The sequence below is a fragment of the Terrapene carolina genome, unplaced genomic scaffold, assembly GCF_002925995.2.
Source record: "Terrapene carolina triunguis isolate 2854851 unplaced genomic scaffold, T_m_triunguis-2.0 Scaffold58, whole genome shotgun sequence".
Lineage (NCBI taxonomy): Eukaryota > Metazoa > Chordata > Testudines > Emydidae > Terrapene > Terrapene triunguis.
The window spans coordinates 61896085-61919989 of record NW_020664409.1 but is presented as its reverse complement, the minus strand read 5'-3'; positions in this window follow the sequence as shown (position 1 = coordinate 61919989).

Sequence of the window (23905 nt, the reverse complement as noted above, 5' to 3'; positions counted from 1 at the left end):
CACACACACACACACACACACACACACACACACACACACACACACACTGTATTTGGTATCCACGATGTAACTGGTTAAGGAAATCAGCAAGATAAAAAGCAATGGCAAAAGAATTATAAAATATCAACAATAAACAGTGTTAACAAAACGAAGTAAAGACTAGTGCAGGGAAAGAATATCTTTGTATACTATAAATGTAGTATAGCACATACCATGAACCACCTTTACGACAAGTATTGATATTTTATTAATATTTTGTCATCTAAGTTATTTTATCAGACATCTTCCTTTCTTGAAAAAAAATCTATCATGATGAAAAATAGAGGAAAACGGACAAATATAATTATAAGTGGGAATCTACTACAAATATTGTCTTGTATGGGATTTAAGGAGATTGTTTCTAATTTGAAAACCTAATTATCCTAACCCTAATACTACAGATGTGAATATGAGTGACACTTTCATTAAAAGATAATTAACAAAAACTAGGAATAGACATACTTCAAAATATCCCCTACTGAAGATAAAAAAAAAAAAGACTATTCAAAGAGTCTCCGAATACACCGCAGGAACACGTGCAGATTTTTAATAATGCTATTCCAGAAATGGGTATGCCAGAAAAGATCACTAAGCAACAGTTAAATACACGGGATATTTACAATACCAAGGACCTTGCACAGGTGAACCATAACCTTAGAGCTGACATGCCTTTGAAGTTGGTGATACATGTCAAAACCTTGTCTTAGGCCTTAACAGCCAAATACCAACAGAAAGGTTTATCCCAATCCCCACAAAAACTGAAGATATAAATATGCACCTTTCTGGGCCCGAAATCTTTCCATTCTAGGGGAACATTTTGCACATCCTGGAACTAACCTTAACAGGAAACCCCCCACCTGATGCTGAATTAGGGCTGCCCTAAAAGAGCAGGCACAGGCCACAGTGTCAGGGAAGTAAGTTGCTGAAAGCAGATGTTTAAGGTCATAGCGAGGGTCCTGATAGTTGGGGGGAGAAATTGGTGGGGGGGGGGAGGGGAGAGGGAGGAAGTCACCAGCATGGAAGTACAGTTATCTTTATGCCGTTATCCAAAACATCGGGAACTGCCACTCTAACGGGGACAGAAACAAAACTACCTAAATCTAGAGAAACCCTACTTCCAACTTCAGGAAAACCTCCGGGACTCGAACTTAAAGAAAAGACGGGCACTTTCGCGTTCTCGAGAGGAACTTTATTCCTTTGCAAACCTTACCTCAGGATTACATCAGTTCATCAATTAAAGGAAACCATATATGCAAACGTATGTATATGCATGTAGCTCTCGGAAAGCAAAGCTGCCTGTGAATGAGTGTATGAAGGAAACAGCGATCGGTGTTTACAGAGAAAAAAACAGAGATGCAAACAAAAGGTGAAAATGAAATCTCTGAAAACCATTTACAGGAATAGATTGACGTGATATGATGGAAAGAGGACTTTTAGGCTTAAATTATAGACGAAACGGGACTCTGAGCTAGAACGATGCATTGTCCATTCAAGTGCATGTCTGAAGGATGGTAAAACATTTCCTAAGACTGGAGACAATTAAATACAGCACGATGAAGAAACACCTGAGAACAATACATCTCTTTCAAATTCAAGTGAAGAAACACGTATACTTAATGTCATAGAAGAATAAGGAAAGGAAGATAATTTAGTTTTGAAGTCCCCTCCCCCCCTTTATTCCTAGTGCTTTTTTTCTGGTGAAACATCAATATCATTAATGTCATTAATGTCAAAACACCAAACGTCAGATCAGTCAAGTCATTCTTTTTTGTTGCAGATTTTTCCCTTTATCTCTTCTTGGAGGGGGCTACAGCTCTTTCTAGGGTTCTTGAGTCACAGCTCAGGGAACAAAGAGGGGGAATGCAGGCAGGAATTGTGAGAGGAGAGTCCACATTTTCAGGCTTTCTTCCGCCACTGTTTACTGTCCTTTCTAACGTTTGATAGCTCCTCTCTCGCTCTCTCTTTTCCTAAAAATAGTAGCTTACGGGGAGGGGGGGGGCGGGAATCACTACGGGATGTTAACAGTTTAGAAGAAACCCGGGGATCGCCACGTAGCTAGGAAAAATCGAAGAAGGTTAATTCCGAAAGGCAGCAGCAGCAGCAGGTTTGTGAGATGTGATAAGAGCGAAGCTCGGCGTTGTCAGGGGGAGGAAGGAAGGCAGGCGAGCAGCCGCTAGAAGGACCCGGGGACTGGCCGGCTGCTGCTGCTGCTGCTGCTGCTTCAAGCGGGCTCCCCAGCTGCTCGGCCCCGGCTGCAAGGCTCCCTCTCTCTCCTCCCTCTCTCTCCCACTCACTCAGCTGATCGGCCCCGAAGGCTCCTGCCTAACCTCTCAGCTCCTCTTCTCTGGTCTCTGCGGACCCCCTCCCCCAAACCGCTCCTCGAGGCACCGTTATACATTTTGGGTTGTTGTAGGGGTTTTTTTTTAAGCCTCATGTTGAAACCACAAAAGCTCTGATAGTGACGTTACATTTCAAAGAGGAAAAATCTGTCGCCCTCTTAGTGTTCCCCCCCCCCCCCCCCCCCCCAGCCACAGCCCCCACAGAAACTTATTGGACCGGGTGAGGAGGGTCTGGAGGGGGCCAGGAACGAGCACTGACCATGCTTTATTCCACAAAGAAATGCAAACCCAACAGATACACTTTGACACCAAGTCTCTTTGCCAGGCTCATTTCATTCCCCAAATCTGTACCGCGGACACACAAGGGCATGAGGCTATACATAATTACAGCCGCTCCCCTTCTTAACAACCCGACATAATTCCCTAATAAATGGCCCCCAGCCCAAGGGAAAGAGGATGCTTGTCTTTTGACGGCGTTCCCTAAGTCTATAGATGAGCTCAGTTTGAAACGAGGTATTACAAGATTTCAGTGTTAGAGACCCTTTATCTGAGCAACAGACACTTTCAGATCCCCAGCCCCCACCTCCTTTCCTTGTCTGTTGTCTTTTCTTCTCCCGGGGGCTATTTGACAAAGGCAGTGTGTTAACTAACATTTTTTGTTTAACTCAGCAACTTCTTTTCAAAACACACTTAAGCCTGATAGCAATCTCTCGGACCATTTTGAGGAGATGAAGTTGACGCTGAAGCAAAAGCGCATGGCTTATTAATTAATTATTATTATGTTGCAGGTATTATGTACACAAATCTAATGGTACTTTACAAAACACAAACCAAACACATTCCAGAATGCACCGAAAAAAAAGTTACTAGAAAGTTACAGTTCGGTTCGAAAAAGAAATAGAACGACATGAACATAATGCCTTAAAATTCTGTCCCCTCCACCCCCCACCGCCCACTTTCCAAATCCTAGAATGGAGAACTACCTTCTGCTACTGAAAGTGCGTCTAGAAGCAGTGACCTACAAATAATCATATCCAAACAGGACAGGCATCTCGATAAGATTTTGTATGCTAAATAGTACAGTTCTTGATTGGCCTTTTGTTGTTGCTGCTGTTGTTATTTTGGCTGCACAAAAACTCGCACCGGGACGTTACTATAAAAGCCACCCAGATCTCAGGCAGTGTCGGCGTTTCCTCCGGAGCCTTAACGGCCCTTTTCCAGATCCTTTCTTGGAAAGATCGCGGGGATTAAATGCCCTGAACCTGAGCTCCTGGCCTTGGATGGGATTGGAAAGGAAAAGAGAGAGGGAGAGAGACAGGAGAGGGTGAAGGAGCCAGGCGCCCTCTGGGCTTTCAGAGGTCAGCGCTTTGACAGTGCACTGACCTCCCTCCCCTCCCGGCAACCACCCCAGTGTTTATAAACAAAACCAGTGAGGACTAGCCCTAAACAAAAGCAGTTCACCAACTTCACAGACACCTCACTAGCTCTTATGCAAATCAAGGAAAACGACCGCTTACCAACCCCCCCACCCCGTCACGAAAGCCCAAGAGCCTATTTCCAGCAGTGATATATCCAAGGGGGGGGAAATATATATTCTATTCTGGAAAAGGAAAAAAAAGAGGGACTTCAAAAATAAAACGATCCCGGTAGAAAGAAATAATAAAAGAAAGAAAAAGCCAATACAACTACCGATCTTATTGTACAGACAAGAAAGCTATGAAATATTTAAACCTAATTCCAACAATCCTCATTGCCAATAAAACAGGAATCTTTGTTGTGTAGACAATATGCTAAACTACCTCTGCGATCAACAGTGATTATAAAGCAAGAAGGAAAAGTTATTTTCGCCCAAGGAGCCAAGTTTTCAAAGCAAACGTGTGGATTTTACTGCTGAATAAAAGCCACCACCTCTGTGCTGTCCGCAAAAAAAAAAAAAAAAAAAAAAAAAAAAAAACACTACACATAAATTAAAAGCACCGTTTAAAGAAAAAATCCTTCCAGCAAGCAAGCAGCACATCTGATCTGACTTACAAAAAAGTATAATTAAAACCATCTTTAATTACAAAAACCAGCAAGCGAAAGCTAAATGAATCAATGCTTTCTCCCAAAAATGTTGTCCGTCAAGGTACAGAAAGGATAGTTCTATAGTCCTGCATTAAAGCGTAACTGAAACTCCAGAGTTCAGGAATTGATTACGCGTTAAGGGGGAAAATGTAAAAGAAAAAAACATGTCTACTGATTCTCAAACTTTTGTTTTAAAATGATGAAGATCAGAAAAGCTTGGAGAAAGAGTTAAAGGAAATATACCTCAAGAGAAAAAAGACCATCTTCTTTTCTTCTTTGTCTATCAGTCTCCAGTTAAAGCATATGGAAAATGTTTTCAAAATGCCTAGATTTGGCACATTGTCATTGCAAAGAGAGGAGCGCAGTGATGCTGTTATAGAAAATGGGAAATAAATTCAGGATTGGGTGCTGCCTCCTTCAATGCGGATTTATCTAAGTTTAATTTAATATTCCGCAATCACTGTATGATCGCATATAATTCACCATGATTTTTAAGGGTTTTCCCTAAATATATTGACGACTGGCACAAGTAATTTTAACAGAATAGTTCCTTCTTTTATTTGTGTTTATTCTTCTCATTATAGGCACTTTCAATTGCAATTGTAAATAATAAAAAAATGATGGAATATTAGGTTTTGGGTGAACAAATGTTCAGAGAAAGCATTAGCTTTATTAAAATCCTTCTGAACGTAAAATCAAAAAGCACAAAATGGTTGTTTGTAAAACACTAAACCTTTAATCGATTTATTGGCATTCCGATCGATTAGATAAACGGAAATCTATAGCAAACATAAAAGCATTTAAAATATTTCTCTCTCATTTATAAACAAAACTTTTCTTTTCAGTAGAAAAAATGATTATCAAACGACTAACAGGAAATTCTTCAGGTATCAAATTACGATAATAAAATTATTTCCACATGGAAAGGGATAATGACAATGATGATAGTAATTATAATAATGAATAATTCAACAGCCCTTTGACATATATGGAAGAACCTAGTTCAAACACAGCTCTCGAAGGGAGCTACTTTTAGGGGGAAATAAATTTTTAAATGAAATTGAGTTTTAAAACTGAAGCGTTTAGACAGACTGACAGTTTAGGTGCAACTGCTAAAGTTGCGTTAATTTTTCTATATTATCCAAGAGACAGCGTTCACTGCAAACGTTGCCCTTTCAATCAAGTTACCACTTATTAGCAAAAATAAATATGCAAATATACTAGCCACTACTGAAACTGAAGGAACAAATTTGCGGTTGCACTCCAGACTTGCGGGGGACTGGGGGTGGGGGGAGAGACCCGTATTTTACAATCTAAATGATTTACCTAGTCAATAGTGTACTTTCCAGATTAGCGAAAAATTCTGCAAGCAATAACATATTTGACCATTTATGTGAAATAACACAATTTAGTTAGAGGAGGAAACTGCAATCCGGAGAAACGCAGCAATCAGAGCTGGTGGCATTCTAAGTGCGTGAAGAGGAAGTGTCGCTGTAACGGGTATTATGTTTATTTGATAAAGAAAATCAATGAAAGTGGCTGTAAAGTAGTTAGTGAGGCGTGTGTTTGGGACTCGGGCTGAATAGTGACTCCAGCGGGCTGGTCGATGAGCTCTGGAAATCTAACCTAACCCTCAGACTGAGCTCTCTCCTATTCACTGCTTCACCTTCTCTAGTCTTGGGGACTTCGCATTATCTCCTCCCTTCTCTCTCCACTTCCCTCCCTCTGTCCCTCCTTCACTCTCCCCTTCCAGTTTTTCGCTATTTCCTTCATTCTTTTTCTCACCCTCTCCCACCATTCGCTCTCCTCCTCCAGTCCTTACTTTCCTCAATCTCTCCCTTTCTTCTGCCTCACGCTCATTCTCTCTTCCCCTCTCGGCTGTGGCTGTTTCCTTCCTTCTATCCAATAAGTTCTCTTATTTTCCCTCCGCACTTGGATCCTGCCTCCTCCTCCTCCGATTCTCTTAATCTTTTATCAAGTTTCTTCTCGCCTATGTTCTGCCCTCATATTTTCTTCCAGTTTCTTTTCATACCTGTCTTTATCTGCAAAATCGTCATCTTATTTTGAACTGGGTCTCCTACAGACTTGTGCTGTATTAACATTTATCCGCATCCATTTCCCCTCTCATACCTACACACCAAAGGAGATGAGTGCCACCAAATGACAATACGCTCTCCTCCCTTTGGGGCTTTTAAACACTGGGTAAATTTCACTGGTGCTTCTGTTCTAGACTTTGAATAGTTTTACTTTCCCCTTTCTCCGCGCTAGCCTCCATTTACCTTCTAATTTACAACAGAAGTAGCCCTCCCGCTTCCTTTCCTAGTTTACAATTTCCTTTAGGGTTTGTATATAAGAATATGCGCCCTTGTCTGCCCCTCCCACCACTGTTCCTCCTCAGCTATTTTATTTACTCAGTTTCTAGAGAAGTATTTCTCTGCTTAACAAGTTGCTCTCCCTGTCTTTCAACTCCAGCTTATAAAAAAAAAAGTTGAGCGTGTAACTCTTGTTCTGCGAAGTAACTTGGTTTCCAGCGTATGGTTTGGATTACGTGTCATTATCTATTTTCCCTTATCACGTCCCCATTGCCTTTCCCCTCCTTGTTAATAACGTCTTTCGTGTGGGCAATGTTAAATGTGGCAGATCCCTGAGAAATGCTTCCTTTCCAGCCCTCTGATGGAATTCATTACTCCCCCCACTCTTCCTACTACTGTACATTATCTGCGGATACTCTCCCACCCCTGCACAGGCCGCTGGCTCTGTGTGCGTTGCCTGCTGTCCTGATGAGCCTCCTGCTCCAGCTGCTGCTGGCTCCAGCTGCTGAAGATGAGGCGGCGGCTGCCTCTTCCCGCTTTAATCCCAATCCTACAGCCATTGGGCAGTTTCGCAGGGACCAAGGAGTCAACACTATGGCAACCTCGGCAAGCCTAGCAAATCACTGGCGAGCCTGTCAGCAGCAGCAGCAGCAGCAGCACACTCACGGGGGGCGGGGATGGGCGGAGGCGGCAGCTGCAGCGGCCCCTGCGCACAGGTACTGGAGGAAGCAAATGCAGCTGGCAGGGGCCCTGTCTGCTCCTTTCCCCTTCTCCACCACACTCTTGGACTCCCCCATTATCCCCTGCTCCAGCTAGGGGGCAGGGAGGAAGAGTTTAGGGGGGCTTTGAAGCCCCAGGTTGGCAGAGACGTTGGTGTAAAGTATCTAGTGCTGTAATATTCCCTATCCAGGCACAATCAGGTGTGAGGCCTCAACACCAACAACAGAAACAAACCCCAGACCCAGATCCAAGGTTCATGACCACTGTGGTTAATTCTGTGTAGCTTTGCCTCCATCAGAGCAGCAGTGCTCCCTCCACCACCAAAAGGGACAGAGAAGGCAGCCCTTGGTGGTGATGGTGGTGGTTGTTTTCTTTTTTGTGTGTGTCTCCAACAGCAGCCTGGTTCTGGGCAGGGGAGCCTGGATACTAAGGTGCTGGTACAGAGCTATGCAAGTGCTGGTTCCTATGGCACATGTGTGCTCCTTGCTCAGTCCTGAATGGGTACCATGTACCTTGTCTGCAGCATGCCACAGGGTTTGCTTTCTGTAAGTACAGTATCTTCCGGAGGGGAGCGGTACTTGAATACAAGACCTTTCAAACTGTGCCAGTATCTTTGAGGTTTGGAGCCTATTCTAGTTTTCAGATACACCATAGTGCAGGTTGAATAGGCCTAGGTTTTTCTGACAGTGCAGAGCCTTTTAAGATATCTGAGGAAGAAATAAAATTGATTAACTGCACCCAAATTTCACAGAAGCACTTTATCTGTTCTGTGAATGGCTGCAGCTATGTTTTGTTTGTCCCCCCCTCCCCCCACTCCCCCAGACTCCATGTCATTTATGAAGCAAATACTATGGGCCCAATCCTACAAATTATCACTTGGGTGAGTAGTCACATTGGACTCGATCCAGTTCCTGCTGAAATTAATGGGAGCTATTGATTTCAATGGGAGTTTTAGATCAAGCCCATGGACTACTTGCAGGCACTGCTAATGGTACAAACTCCTGTAAACTGGCTTCACCCACTCCAGGTATATATGAGGGTACTCAAAACAAAAGATGCTCTCAAATCTTCTCACAGTCTGACACAATTTGGATTTGTTAAAAGTGGATGCTCAGAGTCTAACTGATTGCCATGGGTGGGATGAGGAAGGAATTTCCCCCCAGATCAGATTGGCAGTGACTTTGCCGTTTTTTCACTTTCCTTTGCAGCATGTGGGTATGGGTCACTTGCCTGGATTAGCTGGGTATATCTCATTTGGTCATTTCCTTGACTTTGTGGGGGGCTATGGGCACTGGTTTGCTTCGGTCCTTCTTATTCTCTCCCTTTGGCACATAATAGTCTAGCCTCCTGTGGGCTGTAATACTTTGATCTAATTTTGCTTGTTGGATTTAGTGTGTGGGTGCTGGGTGGTGTTAGTGGCCTGTGATATACAGGAGATCAGACTAGATGATCTGGTGGTTTCTTCTGGCCTTAAACTCTATGACTCCATATTATAATATATTTTTGAATTGAGCCTGTAATCCATAATTTGCTGCTTTGCTTAAAAGGGCTGGATTCCTAAAAATTCCTCAGGGAGGAATGATAGCTTTTTCTTTAAACATTTCTCAATATACATACAAAAACAAATGGAAATTAATATTTAAGACAGTTTAAAACAAAATACACTCTTTAAATGAGGCAAACAGTACCATCCAGAAACCTCATTAAGTACAAGCCCATCCTGGAAGTGCGTGTTTTACAGATATTTGCCCAGGAACTTAGATTACTAAATGCTGTCAATATCCCCATCACCCCTGAAATTATTGCTCACCTACAGCCACAGTGACCCCAAATTGTCAGAGAGAAAGAAGCCAGTTGTAAATCCACACGGGGCTAAAACAAGATTGCAATTTATAATAAAGCAGAAATGTTACAAAAGGGAAAATTGGTGCATATTCCCAGGTCCACACCTGAGGGGAACTCAATTTACTGAAATAAAGACCATATAGAGGATTGTTTTAACATTTCCTATGAGAAAACGCCACCAGATAGGTAGATTACATTTATCTTCAGTATTCATTTTAACCCTCTACGAAAATCTTGTATGCAGTTTAAAAAAGGAAAACTGTTGAAATGCACCAACATCATGGAAAAAATTTAAACACATACTTTCTTTGTGCAAACTTTAATATATTAAGGTGCATTGAAGCACAATCCCTGTAGAAGTATAAATATATGAAGGATTTTTTTTTTCAAAAAAATGATTCTTGTTTTGGAGTAACACTCCCTCATTTCTCTATAAATATGTATCCTAATTTTTAATGAGTTTTAGCAGTATAATCAACATAATTTAAAGTGGAAATAATGGAATATTATACAACTGAATTTTAAATTTCTGCTGAAATGTAAGTATCGAATAGTACAGTACTGTGTCTTTTGGGGATTCTATATACAGTGCAGGTACTCTAGATATAGTGTAGTGGTAATAGTTTATTTTTAATAAGTATGTACATTCCTTTAGATAAGAGTGTGCACATTATAGTTAGTCATTGGTTTCTTGATATTTTGGTCTTCTCAGTTTGCAGAGAGAACATTATAATAGGGGATTGTCATTCTAAAATGTGCACAAACTAATTCAAAGTGTGTTTGAAATATGTTCAAATGCATAAAATAAGTTTAAAAAAATCTAAAATAGACCATTGTTTATAAAAGTGCTCTATTTATAAGAACTTTAATTTAAAAAGCACATATATGGTATGTTATTAATATTTCCTCCCAGAACAAACTCATAAATCTAAAATGTTTATAATAGGAATACAGAGTGTGGATCAGATCTTCCTTTCAGTGGATTTTTAGTGTCAGTGGTAATAATGAACACAGGAAACATGCATTTCACTTTTTAATATACTACATCTCCTTTAAAACGGCGACTTCACAGTGATTACCTGTAGAAAATGAAGTACTTTAGCAACCAGTATAACTGTTGAGCAATAATTTTAGAACATATATAATTAATTTGTTACACTTTCCATCTAAGTTATAATAAATATCTGTGAACTGATTAACATGAAATTCATCAGTGCAAAGAGGGAATGAAATTAAAAATAATGCTAAAAGATACATTGTGGACCAACAAAATTAACTAGTAAAACATTTGAGGGTGGTTTTTTTTGTAAATAACAGGGTCTGTTTAGAAATTATTAAAAACAACCCCTGTATTCTTTGCAGAGTTAGCCTCTGACAGAGCAAAATACTATATTTCTACATAAATGCTTGTATTGCCAAGTTGTAATATTTAACATTCCAATTCCACATTTCTTTTGCACATCTAGCATTAGTTCCACTTTTATGCCAGAATTATTGTAACCAATATGTACATCTACATATACAGTGGATCTCTTTCCCTCTGTCTCACACACATATAGTTTGTGTGTATGTGTATACATATATATCTCACAAAAGCATAATTATTTTTGTTTTAGCAAAAATAATTAAGATTATCGTATTTGTATGAGGTTTAATGCTGAATTTTTAAAATTTGGCATTAGAGTCCCTTTTTCATCTATAACAGGATGGATACTGTGTTTATAGAGTTCATTCTTGACCTTACCTGAGTAAGTACTTTAACTTAAAGTATGAGATGCACCTAGAGGGGTAATACATTGAGTTTAATAGGAAGACAGTTAATAACCTTTTTTCATCCTCATGCACTATCAATCATGGCTGTCACCAGTCTGCTGAATCAAAGCAAAAGTGTTCTTCACAGATGACTGATTAGAAACGCAAAATCACAAGATCCATCTTCATGGTCACTTTTATTATAGTCATTTTTAAACTGACAGCAACCTGCTCAGTTTCAGCAGACTGGGCATCACAAATAGTGTCACTCAGTGCAGCTAAGCATGAGAAGATGTTGGCTGGATTATACTTAAAAATAATTAGGCCCAAAGCCTTTTGTGGAGACAAGAAAAAGGATTTTCTTGGCTCCATCTTTTCATTACCAACAGTAGCCCATATTTTTATAGAGGGATAATATTGAAGATATTTTCATTCTTGCACCTGCACTGGACTAATCACTTTTAGGGAATCACATCACAATGGAGTGGACCATGGCTACATTTTTAAATAGACACCTATTCTAATGATGTATGTATTCGGTGTGTTGATGGAACTGTAAAGCTAGACCTTAAAATATATTCCGTTCTTTGTATACTACAATGATGAGCTGTTTCGAGTTCTAGTTTTTTGAGAAATTTTATGAAAGCTAATTAACTTTTTTAATTGATTTGTTTCAATAAAGTTATCTACTGTTCAAATGAACTTAAGAACACTTTGTCTCCTAAGACCATTTGTAAAGTTTATAGATTCCAATAAAGTTTAAATAAAAGTGATCTAGAAATCAGTTATTTTCCCCTAATGGAAAAGCGGCCATAACTAACAATGCAACCTATGCCCCATCTACTATTTTTTAAAAGTGTACAGGAAGATCTAGCACAAGCATCAGTATTCAAATAATATTAGATTATGGAAGTTTTTGGTAGAAGCACTGAACTGTTGAGTTTTAGCTGTCTACACAATGGCTAAAAGTGTTTTAAGCTTTGTACATACTAAGTTGGATTATGTACATTATTGTTGAATCAAATTGGTGTTTTTCCTGTATGAGGACTGTTTCCTGAATATAAACAAAATCTCTTTCTTCTCCTCCACAATGCTTAAAATCTGTATAAAATATAAAAGTCAGATTTGGAATTCTGATTCAGGCACACTGAAGTATGAATGAGGAGATATCCAAGAAAATTCTTTAAATCGGGTGGGAAGGTAAATAGGCTTTCATCTAGAGTCCTGAATATCGGTCTCTATTATTGATAGCTTTTTTCCTTCTAAAATATTAAATTCCATTTTCAACTATGAACATAAAGTAGTATATTAAACAACGTGGGTATCTTTTCAGAAGTTCATGTAATTGATGCATCTGGTTAGTCCCTTACCACTAACTCCCAAAAAGGCAGTCTTAGTACTAAGTCCATATTTGTGGGGCCATGAGTCCACTAATATGGCCCATAAGATTTTAATCAGAATTGTTATATGTAAAACTTTCCTTTAAAACACACTTACTAACTATGAATTACTTTAGTGGCAAGAGGATTGGGCCCGTTAAGTAGAACCACATGCACTGAGTTAGAGGAATTGTGCAGTGCAGGTTGTTGTGTTTCTCTCATATGAAAGGGCAATGCTGCTCATTTTCACTTATAACAACTTATTCTCCCTCTTTCACAAATAGTTTACACACACATAGTTCATATGTATTTTTTAAACTGTTTAACTTGAATTGGTACAAAAAACAGTGTTTTCTTGATAATTATGTTGACATATTCATACTGGGTTTATTATATCAAGAGAATAATTACAATATTTTTACTAGTTTTATCTTACTTAACGCACTATATGAACATCTATGGAGACAACATAAGGAAAGCAGGCAACCATTTAGGTAGTTTTATACCTAATTTGGATTCAGATGCTTTATAAATAGTGTTTTTTCTCTCAGTTAATACTTATCTTAAGGAAATAATTAGCATTTAAGAATATAGCCTTGTGGAGATTTTCCATATTAGCTGGAGAAGTTTTAACATTCTTTTCTATTTTCTGATAAAAAATTGATATGGTAACACTGACTGACATCTGTCTTAAAATCATAGAGGATACATATGCCTGAGATCAAATTTATAAAGCATTAATCAAAAATTAATCAAGTAGAGATGCTAACAATGTTCTACTGATAAATAACATAAATAATGGCATCTTAATGTAAGGGCTTGGGGAAAAGCCTCATTATTTAATCACTTATTTTTGCTATTAAAAGTGTATAACATTAGATTCTCAATAAAAAACAATAAATTAAACTTGATTATTAATTATTCAATGCACCTTTGCATGTAATAAAAAGTTCCTTGGTTAAAGAAACACTACATCTGAGTTTAGTAATATATGCGTTAAAGAAACAAAACAAAACTGCATTTGTTTGGGCTAAAAGAAGCTTCAAAGGATTTCTTTCTCCTTAAATATTACAAATCTACTTCTTGGGGGATTTCCAAGCCCCATTACTATTATTTATTTTTAAACAGAACCAAAAAGGTGATCAGTACAGATTAATTACAACACATCATAAGTACATGTCATCTTTAATGATGACCGTAGACAGGATAAGCAACAATGCACAATTTTGTTTTTGTTTTTCCTGTCATAATGAAAACAGACACAGATAATATTGGTAAAATTTATTTTTAATTATTACAGAAACAGCTACACTAATCTCATTTTATAAATGTTTAGGTTGCACACAGTGTCCTAATAAATGTGATATACCTTCTTAAAAGATACTTTGTGCCTCATCATCTGCTCATTTACTGTATTATTGAAACAAACATAATTTTCAGAGTTAATTTTAAAAGTTTAGGGTTTTCAAAAATCAGACTTCACGTTACATGTATTTCCAAGTACAGTTCTATCCAGCTATCTTTGTAAGATATGACTGAGTTAACTACAAGGGTACCTTTCCCAGTTCATATTATCTTATCACAGGAAAAGTTACAGTAGAAATATTATTGTACAATTAAGAACTTAAGGCACAAACATTTTCTTCTAAGACATAAAACACATTCACTAATAAAGCAAGTGAGAAAATTTACAGCTTTATTAGTCATTACTAATTAATGTGAACAGAGTAATACTTAGCATACATAGATACATACACATAGACAGTAGCTGAAGGACATCATACTTTTTAAATAGACCAAACAGTATTTGATAGATTTCTGTTTCCACTTGCATTTGTACTAAACATATTTAGACCCATGGAAAATAGCCCTCAATCTCTTTAACAACAAACACACAGCACCAGACATAAATACTAGGAATTCCCATACCACACCTGCCTTTTTGCTGCCTGAATATGCAGTTATTTCTGTCCTCACTGCATACATTTTTCCTTTGGTATCTAAATTGTTCTCTGTAGAATCTTAGTGGGGGGAAAAGGCTCTTCTGTGAGCGTCCTATTACGATAAATGTGTGTGTGTGTGAAGATGTATTGGGAAGGCTAGACTGGTCATCTTTCAGCATGTCTCTTCTACCTGGGGTTCAGAACCTTAGTTTCCACTCAGTGATCTTTAAAGGAAAAAAGAGCAAGAAGCAAAGGTCGCACAAAATGCACCTTCTATATTCAAATAGTCAAAATCTGGAGTAAAGCCTTTTGCCAAGAATTGATTATTTTCCCAGAGGTTAGCTAGTTACATAATTTAAATTGTTCTACCTATAAGAATATCCAAAAGAAGTGTATCATTAAATCCAGATGATGGTTTATCCAGATTTAAAAAGCATTCTTCATTTTTTTTACTTTTATATTTTATAACCTATCCATATTTTGCTCAGAGTTTACTTTTTGTTCTTCATACTCCCAAACTTCTTTCTTCCCCTCTTGAAAATATCTTATCTATGATTTTTGATAGGCGATCTACATTAGTTTTTCCTCTCTAAAATGTTACATATCACTGAAAGATGTAACCTATATATTTCTTCTCTTTTCTTGCTAAATAGGGTCAAAATAAAGGTTTATACTTCAAAACTAAGAGCATAGCATCATTTCTGTGATGCCTATAGATGTACATGTAAATTATAGTCTGAGCAGCACAAGCTGGAGTTCTTTTAATGGAAATTGTACTATTGAAGAGTTATCACGTTGCTTCACTATCACAGTAAAGAACACATAAGTGCACTTGTGTTTCTATATCCCCCCCCCCCCAATATTTGGATATCTTAGCATTAGGTAATATAGCCTAGTAAGTTAAAAAAGAAGGACCAGTCCAATACATGTAGAATTTTATAGCATTGCTCTGGAATACAAAAGGGAGAGCACTACTTTCCCCAAACATTTCCTCATCCTGATTATAAGAGAACAGATTAGATGTTACACTAATTTTTTTATATGTGATCTTTCTTTGAGTGTTTTCAAAGTTAACTATATTTAGGCCCTATTTTCATCTCCATAAAGCAGTAGGTTTTGTCTCTTTGTAAAATATTCCCCCATAGAGCATCTTAGTTTAATTCACTTTTAGCTAAAGAAACACCCAGGTTCAATCTGGAGACCTCCTTCCAACATAATTTAGCTAGACCTTTTCTTAGTAAAGGTTTTCTGGTTTTCATTTTCACTTCATATTCTCAAATAAAAGATCCTTTGTTGTCTACCATTTGATTGGACTTAATGAAAAACACTCCATTTTAACTTAACAGTATTTCCCTTTGAATTTATTATATTTAAGGACACTGTCAAAAATCAAGCATTTAATCTCAGGTTTTTATACTTAAAATTATATTACTATCATATGGCTCAATGAGGTGATGTAAAAAGTATATTGAAGAGATTTCAAAAAGAAAAGAAAAGCCTCATTTTAATATGAAACTAAATACTATAGCTAATGTGAAGATTGGGTATGGTAGTTGACTTTAAAGACTAACATGTGACAGGGTGCCAACAGCTGAATTGTGCAGTATTGACTAAATGAGGTTCACTGATTTGTATTGAGGCTAATATCTTCTTTAAACAATTCCGTGTAAATTGTGCGTATAAAGTCATTGGAAGCTATTTCTCAGGACAGCCTCGCTGGCTAGCTACCTGCTGGAGTGAGGAAGATAATCAATAGAAAGAAATAGAGCTGAGCATGAGACTAGGAAGCTTCAGAGCAGTTAGTGCTGATAAAAGTAGATGATGTCAATATTTGGGAATAACACAACTCTAGGATAACAGACAAAAGAGAAGTGCATATGTTGTAGAGTGTTCAAACAGGGGCAGAATTAATGCATAAGTGGCAGATGTTGCCCCAGGCTGCAAAAGACATTATTTATTCCAGGTATTGTTAAATTCCTACTGAAACACCAGTGCATAGTATAGTATATTAAAAATTACATCTCTAGCAATGAGAGCCTGAATGCTTCTTTACATGAATAGACTTTCTAAGGTATAAAGGAGCTGATATATTTTATTGATACAAAGTATTTACCAGCTATATCCTTGAACTAATAAAAAAGAAGAAGATACTCCATCAGAAAATATTTCAGAATTGATACTCTGTCTTCAGCTTTCTTTAATTAAGCTAATATTTATAACAGTAACAGAGACAAAATGGCAAATAATTTGGGAGAAATCAATTCTTAACTCAAAGATGTAAACATTCTTGAGTTCCAATGCCATCCCATCCTTCCCTTTTTGCACGTAAAGATTATGAAAATAAAAAAAATCCCTGATGCTCATTCAGAATTATATTATAGTGAATGCTTTTAGCTGTAGTATCCTTATTGGTAGTGAAGTAATGGTATATTTTTGCTAATTTAATAGTGGAAATCAGTTTTCCTATTGCTGTCAGGTGATGAATTTTTGTTCTTCAGTGCTGATCTTTCTGTTGATGTATTATGACATAGTCTGTCAACATGAACAGATATGTGAAAGGGAGATTGGGTGACTGAGACATATAACCTGAATATGGCTCCTCTTGAATTTTAAGCATATTGTGGTTGGATACCTCAAGTAAGAATGTACTTTTTTAAAGAATGCTATTATTTTGATGTAATTTAAGAAAAAGCAAAACAGGTGGACTATGACAAGGTTCTAAAAGCAGAATGAATGAGCTAACTCTAAAACATATGCATGAGAGCTTATAAAGTTTTCCCATCCAAGTTAATAGCCCTTTAAAACCAGCATTTGCGAAGTGCAAAAGTTTTTTGTGTAAAGAGAAAACCAATTCAGGCTTATCTGATTATTAAATATAGGTATTGTTTTCAAAAAATTAAACAATTCCACAACCTTTGCATGATTTTGTTGTCACAGATGTTTTTATTGTTTGGTATTAGATATCTGGATTACATCAAGTAGGTGATTACTATGTCGGCTAAAAAGGTCAAGTTCCATACTTTTTATTTCAAACCACCATAAAGAAACCTTTTTATAATGACACACGTGTTCATACTGTATATCTACACAGACTCACTTTAAATTGTGTCTTCCTATCTGACATAGGGCTCAAGAAAAATAATTCAATATTTTGATCATTAATATTTTTCCAATATTAATATGTAAAGTAAATATACACACATTCAAAATGACTATCTTTCTATGGTAAACCTAATATTAAAATACAGGATTAAATCACCAAACAATGCAACTAATTGTGTTTAAAACATTATTTGAATTATGTGTTATAAAACCTTTATAAAGTTTGCCAAATAAATATCAGTTTTTCAGGTTACTGTTCTTTTCATCTTAAATTACAGGAAAATATAAGATCCTCATTTATTACTCAACTTTAAAGGATGCCTTCATTTCAAATAAAGCATTCATTTTGATTTGGGGACACAGTAAAAAAAATCTTTTAAGATCTATACTTCAACTAATTTGTTAATCTTGTGCCACTTTTAGCATTTGTCACACATATAGACTAGGAAATTGGCTCCATCTCATTCTATCTCTGTGTTGAATTAAAAACCTTTACTGCAAAGAAGAGCATGATGTGGGGAAAGAATAAATTTAGTTCTTTCTTTAGTAATGCACATATATTTCCATACATTTCACATCCTAAGGGAGCCTATGAATGCATTCAATAAATACAAAACTATAATATATAATTCGAGGAAAAGAGATATTTTTATATTCTAAAGTCCATATATGACCTTAGTTTTAAAAGATTAAAAATAAACATCACAATGGTTTTTATGCTTTTATCAAAAATAGGATATATCGAAATGTTAGGAAAAAAACAGAACACTGCATTTTAGGACTTCCAATTTTTCTAATGGTACTAGATGGTTTAAACAATATAAATTAAACACTGGCACTTGAAAATTAAGAAAACTACAGTTGTGTCTTGTCCAACTAGTCCTATCTTAAATATCCTAAAAACAAAACCATATAGATAAGTATTTATGTGGAAGGATTGCCTATCTTCACCTTTATATATTAAGGTCAACGAAAAGAGCACTTTATGGATAAAGGGCAATAATGAAGAGGTAGCCTTTAAACATGATTAGTTGGTATATATTAAAGATCTGTTAAAATGAAATATATACTGCAGGTGAAGGAAATTTACTGACTACTACTAGGATGATAGACTTGCTGTATGTTTATTTCACTGTACCTTTAAAATATTTGTGAATTTGACTGCATTGTGAGAAGACAGTGCAATGTGGTAGATTTATGAGGGTCTGACGGAAACAGGGCTAGGATAGATTATGGCATACTTGTTTAGAAAAACTGTGAACTGAAGGTTCCTGATTTACACTGACATATATCTAGATGAAACTATAGTTTGCAAATTGCCTAGAGGAGCCATCTTTTATTAAGTGTTTGATAGGTACAGAAATGTACATATCTATTCTAAAATGTAGTAGGAATACTGATGTTATATTTGCAAATGTGATCTTAACATTTTTAGATTTTCTTAAATCTTTATGGTCACCTCATCCAATCTTATTCGTAATGTTTGTGTCCAGTGAACAAGCCCCATGGTTAAAGAAGCTTGTTGCATTATTTTGAGTTCTTGGGATAGCAGTATGCTGAAATATTATCTGTAGTACAGCATCATGAGCAATCTAACCATGATTCAGGCTCTTTTCACCATTTTCAACCGCCTGACATCTTACATCGTACATTATTCTACATTGTTACAGTTTAGGACAATGAAAGGAAGACTTATAGTTCTCAGATTTTATGGTTACTCATCTAAACACTTTCAATCTGGATACTATATGGTGGTGTTATTAAATATTTTGTAAAAATTAGGCATGCAGTAAGAGATGAGGCATGCAGTAATACCAAGTGCTCACAGGTTTCCTGCAAGGCATGATGCTGAAAACCTGCAAATCTTTGTAACCAAGAAAAGGCCAACTCCTGCTCATCTTGCTCATGTGAGTAGCCCAACTAACTTCAGTTGGATTACTTGTCTAAGAGGGGCAGAGCCTGCTGTGCTTTGTCACTTTTGGAACATTAGCTTTCTTTTTCTGTAACAATTGCTTATTTAATCTTATTTTGCATTGTTATTATCCTAGCTAACTGCACAGTATGAACCATTGTCAATAAAATTCTACTTTTGTAATTCCCATTTTATAAGTAATTATGGTTGGTATTTATTGATTTCTCAGGGACAAAATTACCAAGAATAGATGACACCATGTATTTTAGTTTCAGTGCTTTCAACACATTATTTTCAAGTCAGGTGTATGCAGTACGCAAATATTAAGTGATGCTTTACATGGAGCTCTATCTGTCAGGTGGACAGAGTTTTGTCCAGGGAGCAAGTTTTGTCCAAGTAATTATCATATATATATAATGGAAAACATCTTTTCTGAATATTCTGAAAATACTGTGGCAATGTGAGTTAAATGTATGCCTTTTGCAAGATCTCATCCATTCCTTTAATACCAACTGCCATTTAGTGATATTTGTTACTTCAAAGCAATGGCAAAGGCGAAGTCAATTAATGGTGAGCTGACAACTGTGTTACATCATCACCATTGTGTGCCCACTGTATTTATAATTTTATAAAGGGCCTTCCATGCTTCCTTATTTATAACTTATGAAGATCTTCTATTTCTACACTAGTGGTTAGTAACAGATACCAAACCACGTCATGGCAAGTAACAAGCATAGTTCTTTCTTACATTGTAAATTCTTCAACACAAGGCAGGGAACAGTTTCTTCCTGGATGTTTGGACAATGCCTAGCACACTATGGTATGTACTGGAATACAAATACATAATTAGCACTTGTCAGTTATAAGCAGCACTTATTAGCTGAACAATTAACCTCAGTCATTCACCTTTTCCTAGTTAAATCATATAGTCTTTGAGAATAGCTGCTATCTGCACTTGCATAAAAATATGCTTAACCGTGTACCTGGTTCTTATGCCAGTTTTGATTTGGAATAACGTTACTGATTTCAAAAGTGTTATCTCTGTACATGAGAGAATAATCAGGAGACTTCCTCTCACCTACTCAGATATAAATTAGGAGTAACTCCACTGAAGTAAATGTAAAATTGGTGAAAGTGAGAGAAGAATCAAGTCTTTTGTCTCTGCACTTTAGAAGTGAAAGTGTCATACTGTATGTAAGTAAAGAAACAACACATGAAAGTAATTGTGTTGCTTACCAATATGTATGTAGACTATTAGACTACTGATATAAGAAATTTGCACCTACACACTGCACTAGTCAGGAAAATGAAGGAACATAAGGAGAATTAATGCCCAAATAAGAGATGATTGCATGTCTTTTGGATATGCCTCTAAGCATTCACTTAAGACAATATAGTGGTGTTATCTGTCATCTCCTCGTAACTACCAGAGGCAGGTGGTGTTACTTTTTTTCTTTTTCTAAGATCTGGTAAGAGTCTTCTATTCATTTCTGATGGGAATTGGGGACCAATGAGAGTGTTTTACATGTTATTTGGTAGATCAGATATGCTGACAATAGGTTAATATAGTTGTTTTTTCCATTAGCCTGCATATAAAACTTTTTTTCGCTGAGGAAAAATATGGATGACCTGAACTGTGATTTGACTCCAGAGAAATATGAAGATGGCACCTCTATGAGGCATTATTTTTAGAAAGAGGAGGTGGGACACTCTTTCTCCCTTGACTACCTAAATGACACATCAATATCATTTCTTTTACTTTTGCTGTGACTTTTGTGACTTGTTCCTTGGTGTGTGACTGCAATGAGCATTTTTTGTTGACAGACATGAATAAGGAGCGGACAGCGGTCAAAAGAAAAGTGTCCATGCCCAAATAGGCAGGAGTATGCAAGATAACTTAGCAAAAAAATGTGGATACAGTGTGCACCTGATTTTCCCCAGCTTTGTGTAGTCATTTAGACCTGTGCAAAGTGGGTGTAAATCACAATGTGTCTTTTATGGGTAGTTGGGTGTGGGAAACAAAAAAGGGAGAAAAGAATTTGAAGTACTTAGGAAGTTTTCATACTTTGGAAGGTTTCCTATATATTCAGTCTAGGATTAATAGCTATTATGATTATAAATCATAGGATGCATAGGCACAGGTTGGCCAATAAAGTTATCTACGGAATATAAGTCCTCTTGTTTCACAACAGTTTAACATCATTGCTTAACACCCTTCACCTTTTTCAGTTAAGGATTTTATTAGGAACACTTAAAGAATGAACACTTCACTGCATTTTCTGTTCTTCTGAATAATGAACAGAGAAAAGACCCTGGTTTGATTCTGATCACATAAGATTTTAACTTCATTAACCCTTGATTTTCTCTAAATGTAAATTAGATTAAATCAGACTCCCATGATTTCTTTCTATACAAACTGTAAATTATCTCTGGGATTTTAACATTTTTCATTTTGTTTTTTAAAGATAAAATAATGTAATATTTTTGTGCAATGGCACTACATTTCAAGTCATACAGGCCCCAATTCATCAAGGTACTTAAATATGTACACAAGTAGTTTGAGACAACATACATGCTTCAAGTTAGATATATGCTTAAGAACCTTGCTGAATCAGGACCATAGAAGACATGGGAATATCTCTGCGGCTCATTTTCTGGTGGGGATCACTGATGTGTTTCTCAGGTTATAAAGGTAGGGTGGACTGTATTTCAAAAATGATGGGTTAACTATTGAACAGCATTGATATCACCCTGAAGGATACTTTTGCTTGTTCCCTTAGTCAGATTACAGTATACTACAGTGGTTTTCGTAGTAATGGAAAAAAATGTGAAGCAAACTGGGGGAAAGTAGTACCAAGATGAAGTAAAAGAAAACCTCATTTCAGACTGAAGATTATGCAAAGGGTTATTTTAATAAATACTGGATTTTAAAATAAAATGTATGTCATGGTATTAGTTGTACTAGAATTGGCTTTCCTTTTACGGGGCATAGCTAGGAAAATAATTAATACATAAGCTTGTATAGCATGGTAGTGAATAGGGCAGAAACTACACAACCTTGTTAACCTGTGTGTTTAGGCTGATTGATGCATTTTACTCATAATTAAAGAAGATGGTGGTGGTGTGGTGATGAGATATAAGTGCTGCCATTGTGTTTTCTCAATAATATTCCTATCGCTTGTTGGTCTACGGAGCTAGAGACTAGTCTTGATCATGTAACTCAGATCTTCAATGCATCAGTGCAGTATAGCACATTACCACCAAGTTAGTAGAACACCCCATGAAAATGCATTTTAAATGGTGACTTGAGAAATGCATCCTCGTCTATAAATATTAATCTGTAATCTTGGCCATTGTTAATTAAAATCTATGGTTGTGTTAACAAAATAGTATTAATTATTCTGTTTAAGTGTTCTATTCTGATTTTTAATTTTTATTTATTTACTTATTTGTACTTATGCATACATTTTCTTTTTTCTAGGTATCTTCTTTCCTAGGTATCCAGGATGGGCTTATTAATTGTGAATTATTCAGTAGAAGATCCTTCTAAAATATCCAGTAATTTATTTACTGGAATATAGCAGGCTGTGTACTTGAAGGCCTCTTTTGCCTCTTTAATCCCATGAAGAAACATTGCAGCTCTTACTGCCAACTAAATGCTTTGCACAGTACTCAACAAAACAGAAGCACCTCTAGCATTAGACAGAAACCAGTTGGCTGTCTACAACTGGGAGATACCTTTCTTAACAGAAGTTACTCATGATTCTGCTCTTGGCTACTGGCATTTCTATTGTCCCAAAACATCTACTTCCACATCTTCTCCCATGAAGCTTTGAATAAACCATACTCTTCATCTTCACATGACTTACATGTCTAAATGGCATAACCTACCAGTGCAGAAGGTCATATAATGCTACCTATTAAACCATCAAACACTTCACATGCTTTGAAAAGAAAACAGACATGGGTTTTGGAAAAGGATCTTATACTGCATCATCATTCTGGTATCCTACCAAAGGAAGGCAGAGAACAGGATGTTCTTTCCATTGGGCACAATAAATGACTGCTTAAAGGGACCAACAAAGACTTCATGACCACTTTCTGATCCACTTTAAAATTATTATAAGCTGGCGGGGAAGTTTATCTACTAATCATCTAGAATTTGAGAGTCTCTTTTCCTATTTAAAGAAAACTATCATGGTACTGTATGGGAAACTAACCGTCACAGTTTTTATGGGACTTTAAGCACAGTTCAGAATTTTTCAATACTCTTTTTGGTACTAACTCAAGAAAGTGGTTGAGTATGTGCTTAATTGTACACATGTGCTTAACTTTAAGTCCTTTCCTGAATAGGAATGTTTTTCTGAATGTGGGCCTTGAATATGCAGCAACAGTTAGCACCTGTTCCCAGAAATGTGTTGTCATCAGCAACAATGTTGGTGCACAAATAAAGACCTCTTGTGTACCAAGATGTACAGATCTTGATGTTAATGGGGGG